The sequence below is a fragment of the Arachis ipaensis genome, chromosome B6, assembly GCF_059453495.1.
Source record: "Arachis ipaensis isolate K30076 ecotype BB chromosome B6, ASM5945349v1, whole genome shotgun sequence".
NCBI lineage: Eukaryota > Viridiplantae > Streptophyta > Magnoliopsida > Fabales > Fabaceae > Arachis > Arachis ipaensis.
In genome coordinates, this window is record NC_142441.1 from 60,221,589 (window position 1) to 60,227,237 (window position 5,649).

The following is a 5,649-nucleotide window of genomic DNA, read 5'->3' on the forward strand; positions in this document are numbered from 1 at the left end:
AGAAGCTAAATTACAACAATCCAGACACAACTTGATTGAAAATTTCGAACAAGTAAAGGAGATGGCAGCCGAACCCAACAACAATGCAAGGAGAATGCTTGGTGACTTTACTGCACCTAATTCCAATTTACATGGAAGAAGCATCTCCATTCCTGCCATTGGAGCAAACAACTTTGAGCTGAAACCTCAATTAGTTTCTCTAATGCAGCAGAACTGCAAGTTTCATGGACTTCCATCTGAAGATCCTTTTCAGTTCTTAACTGAATTCTTGCAGATATGTGATACTGTTAAGACTAATGGAGTAGATCCTGAAGTCTACAGGCTCATGCTTTTCCCTTTTACTGTAAGAGACAGAGCTAGATTATGGTTGGATTCTCAACCCAAAGATAGCCTGAACTCTTGGGATAAGCTGGTCACGGCTTTTTTAGCCAAGTACTTTCCTCCTCAAAAGCTGAGCAAGCTTAGAGCTGATGTTCAAACCTTCAAGCAGAAAGAAGGTGAATCCTTCTATGAAGCTTGGGAAAGATACAAACAGTTGACCAAAAAGTGTCCTTCTGACATACTTTCAGAATGGACCATCCTGGATATATTCTATGATGGTCTGTCTGAGCTATCAAAGATGTCACTGGACACTTCTGCAGGTGGATCCATTCACCTAAAGAAAACACCTGCAGAAGCTCAAGAACTCATTGACATGGTTGCTAATAACCAGTTCATGTACACTTCTGAAAGGAATCCTGTGAGTAATGGGACGCCTATGAAGAAGGGAGTTCTTGAGGTTGATACTCTGAATGCCATATTGGCTCAGAATAAAATATTGACTCAGCAAGTCAATATGATCTCTCAGAGTCTGCATGGAATGCAAGCTGCATCCAACAGTACTCAAGAGGCATCTTCTGAAGAAGAAGCTTATGATCCTGAGAACCCTGCAATAGCAGAGGTAAATTACTTAGGTGAACCTTATGGAAACACCTATAACTCAACATGGAGAAATCACCCAAATTTCTCATGGAAGGATCAAAAGCCCCAACAAGGCTTTAATAATGGTGGAAGAAACAGGTTTAGCAATAGCAAGCCTTTTCCATCATCAACTCAGCAACAGACAGAGAACTCTGAACAAAATGCTTCTAATTTAGCAAATCTAGTCTCTGATCTATCTAAGGCCACTGTAAGTTTCATGAATGAAACAAGGTCTTCCATTAGAAATCTGGAAGCACAAGTGGGCCAGCTGAGTAAAAGGATCACTGAAATCCCTCCTAGTATTCTCCCAAGCAATACAGAAGAGAACCCAAAAGGAGAGTGCAAGGCCATTGACATAAGCGCCATGGCCGAACCTGTGAGGAGAGGAGAGGACGCGAATCCCAAGGAGGAAGACCTCCTGGGACGTCCAGTGATCAATAAGGAGCTTCCCTCTGAGGAATCAAAGGACTCTGAGGCTCATCTAGAGACCATAGAGATTCCATTGAACTTCCTTATGCCCTTCATGAGCTCTGATGAATATTCCTCTTCTGAAGAGAACGAGGATGTTACTGAAGAGCAAACTGCCAAGTTTCTTGGTGCAATCATGAAGCTGAATGCCAAATTATTTGGCATTGATACTTGGGAAGTTGAACCTCCCTTGTTCATCAATGAACTAAGTGATCTGGATCAACTGACATTGCCTCAGAAGAGACAAGATCCTGGAAAGTTCATAATACCCTGTACCATAGGCACCATGATCTTTAAGGCTCTATGTGACCTTGGTTCAGGAATAAACCTCATGCCCCTCTCTGTAATAGAGAAAGTGGGAATCTATGGGGTGCAAGCTGCTAAAATCTCATTAGAGATGGCAGACAGCTCAAGAAAACAGGCATATGGACAAGTAGGGGACGTGTTAGTAAAGGTTGAAGGCCTTTACATCCCTGCTGATTTCATAGTCCTGGATACTGGAAAGGAAGAGGATGAATCCATCATCCTAGGAAGACCTTTCTTGGCCACAGCAAGAGCTGTGATTGATGTTGACAGAGGTGAAATAGTCCTTCAATGGAATGAGGACTCCCTTGTGTTTAAAACTCAAGGATCTCCCTCTGCAACCATGGAGAGGAAGCATGAAAAGCTTCTCTCAAAGCAGAGTCAACCCAAGCCCCCACAGTCAAACTCTAAGTTTGGTGTTGTGAGACCATAACCAAACTCTAAGTTTGGTGTTGAACTCCCATATCCAAACTCTAAGTTTGGTGTTGGAGAGTCTCAACAGAGCTCTGCACATCTGTGAGGCTCCATGAGAGCCCACTGTCAAGCTATTGACACTAAAGAAGCGCTTGTTGGGAGGCAACCCAATTTTTATTTATCTAACTATATTTTCCTTAGTTATATATCTTTGTAGGTTCATGATCATGTGGAGTCACAAAATAAATATAAAAATTGAAAACGGAATCAAAAACAGAAGAAGAAAAATCACACCCTGGAGGAGCAGCTGTTTGGCGTTCAGCGCCAGAACAGAGCATAGTGCTGGCACTGAACGCCCAAAATGGGCAGCTTCTGGGCGCTGAACGCCAGAACAGGCATAGTTCTGGCGTTCAACGCCAGAAATGGCACACAAATGGGCGTTGAACGCCCAAAATGGCCACCAACCTGGCGTTGAACGCCCAGAGATGGGTACAAAGGCATTTTTACATGCCTAATGGGTGCAGGGATGTAATTCCTTGAACACCTCAGGATCTGTGGACCCCACAGGATCCACTCAGGATCTGTGGACCCCACAGGATCCACTCAGGATCTGTGGACCCCACAGGATCCCCACCTATCCCCACTCACTTCTTCTCACCACTCTCTTTCACACAACCCCAAAAACACTCTTCCCTAAAAACCCTTCACCAATCACCTCAAACTCTCTTCCCCATCACCTCTTCACCACTCACATCCATCCACTCTTCGCCATAAACCTACCTCATAAACTCCACCTACCTTCAAAATTCAAAACCAATTTCCCACCCAAACCCACCCATATGGCCGAACCTTAACCCCCCCTCCCTTCCCTATATAAAGACCTCCATTCTTCATCAAATTCACACAACACACCCCTCTACACTCCTCTTGGCCGAAACCACATCTCCCTCTCCCTCTCCTCCATTTCTTCTTCTTCTTCATCTATTCTTTTGTTTATTGCTCGAGGGCGAGCAATATTCTAAGTTTGGTATGGTAAAAGCATAGCTTTTTTGTTTTTCCATTACCATTGATGGCACCCAAGACCGGAGAATCCTCTAGAAGAGGGAAAGGGAAGACAAAAGCTTCCACATCCGAGTCATGGGAGATGGAAAGATTCATCTCCAAAGCCCATCAAGACCACTTCTATGATGTTGTGGCCAAGAAGAAGGTGATCCCTGAGGTCCCTTTTAAACTCAAAAGAAATGAGTATCCGGAGATCCGACATGAAATTCAAAGAAGAGGTTGGGAAGTTCTAACAAACCCCATCCAACAAGTCGGCATCCTAATGGTTCAAGAGTTCTATGCCAATGCATGGATCACCAAGAACCATGATCAAAGTAAGAACCCGGATCCAAAGAACTATGTTACAATGGTTTGGGGGAAATACTTAGATTTTAGTCCGGAAAATGTGAGGTTGGCGTTCAACTTGCCATACATGGAAGAGAACGCACGCCCCTACACAAGGAGAGTCAACTTTGATCAAAGGTTGGACCAAGTCCTTATGGACATATGTGTAGAAGGAGCTCAATGGAAGATTGACTCCAAAGGCAAGCCGGTTCAACTAAGAAGATTGGACCTCAAGCCTGTAGCTAGAGGATGGTTGGAGTTTATTCAATGCTCAATCATTCCCACTAGCAACCGGTCTGAAGTTACCATAGACCGGGCCATCATGATCCATAGTATCATGATTGGAGAAGAGGTGGAAGTTCATGAGATTATACCTCAAGAACTCTACAAGGTGGCCGACAAGTCCTCCACCATGGCAAGGTTAGCCTTTCCTCACCTCATTTGCCACCTATGCAATTCGGCTGGGATTGACATAGAGGGAGATATCCTCATCAAAGAGGACAAGCCCATCACTAAGAAAAAGATGGAGCAAGCAAGAGAGCTCAGTCATGGAGCTCAAGAGGCGCAAGAAGCTCATTTCCATGAGATCCCGGAGATGCGTCAAATGCACTTTCCTCCACAAAATTATTGGGAGCAAATCAACACCTCCCTAGGAGAATTGAGTTCCAATATGGGACAACTAAGGGTGGAACATCAAGAGCACTCCATCATGCTTCATGAAATAAGAGAAGATCAAAAAGCAATGAGGGAGGAGCAACAAAGACAAGGAAGAGACATAGAAGAGCTCAAGGACATCATTGGTTCCTCAAGAAGGAAACGCCACCATCACTAAGGTGGATTCATTCCTTGTTCTTCTTTCTTCTGTTTTTCGTTTTCTATGTTATGTGCCTATCTATGTTTGTGTCTTCACTACATGATCATTAGTAGTTAGTAACTTTTTCTTAAAGATATGAATGTCCTATGAATCCATCACCTCTCTTAAATGAAAAATGTTTTAATTCAAAAGAACAAGAAGTACATGAGTTTCGAATTTATCCTTGAACTTAGCTTAATTATATTAATGTGGTGACAATGCTTCTTGTTTTCTGAATGTATGCTTGAACAGTGCATATGTCTTTTGAAGTTGTTGTTTAAGAATGTTAAATATGTTGGCTCTTGAAAGAATGATGACTAGGAGACATGTTATTTGATAATCTGAAAAATCATAAAAATGATTCTTGAAGCAAGAAGAAGCAGCAAAGAACAAAGCTTGCAGAAAAAAAATAGGCGAAAAAAAAAATAGAAAAAAAAATATAGAAAGAAAAAAAGCAAGCAGAAAAAGCCAAAAGCTCTTAAAACCAAGAGGCAAGAGCAAAAAGCCAATAACTCTTAAAACCAAAAGGCAAGGGAAAATAAAAAGGATCCCAAGGCTTTGAGCATCAGTGGATAGGAGGGCCTAAAGGAATAAAATCCTGGTCTAAGCGGCTAAACCAAGCTGTACCTATCCATGTGCTTATGGCGTGTAGGTGTCAAGTGAAAACTTGAGACTGAGCGGTTAAAGTCAAGGTCCAAAGCAAAAGAAGAGTGTGCTTAAGAACCCTGGACACCTCTAATTGGGGACTTTAGCAAAGCTGAGTCACAATCTGAAAAGGTTCACCCAATTATGTGTCTGTGGCATTTATGTATCCGGTGGTAATACTGGAAAACAAAGTGCTTAGGGCCACGGCCAAGACTCATAAAGAAGTTGTGTTAAAGAATCATCATACTGAACTAGGAGAGTCAATAACACTATTCAAAATCTGAAGTTCCTATAGATGCCAATCATTCTGAACCTCAATGCATAAAGTGAGATGCCAAAACTATTCAAGAGGCAAAAAGCTATAAGTCCCGCTCATATGATTGCATCTATGTTTCATTGATAGTTTGGAATTTATAGTATATTCTCTTCTTTTTATCCTATTTGAATTTCAGTTGCTTGGGGACAAGCAACAATTTAAGTTTGGTGTTGTGATGAGCGGATAATTTATACGCTTTTTGGCATTGTTTTTAGTGTGTTTTTAGTAGGATCTAGTTACTTTTAGGGATGTTTTCATTAGTTTTTATGTTAAATTTACATTTCTCGACTTTACTATGAGTTTG

The 5,649-nt window shown here is 42.0% G+C and overlaps 1 non-coding gene across 1 annotated transcript; it reads right to left on the reverse strand.

Annotated features, from left to right (window-relative positions):
• Positions 1-457: 457 nt before the first annotated feature.
• Positions 458-561, reverse strand: LOC148555760 (small nucleolar RNA R71). Its single transcript, XR_015887483.1, has one exon. It is a non-coding gene; the product is annotated as a small nucleolar RNA R71 (small nucleolar RNA).
• Between the last annotated feature and the right edge of the window lie 5,088 nt (positions 562-5,649).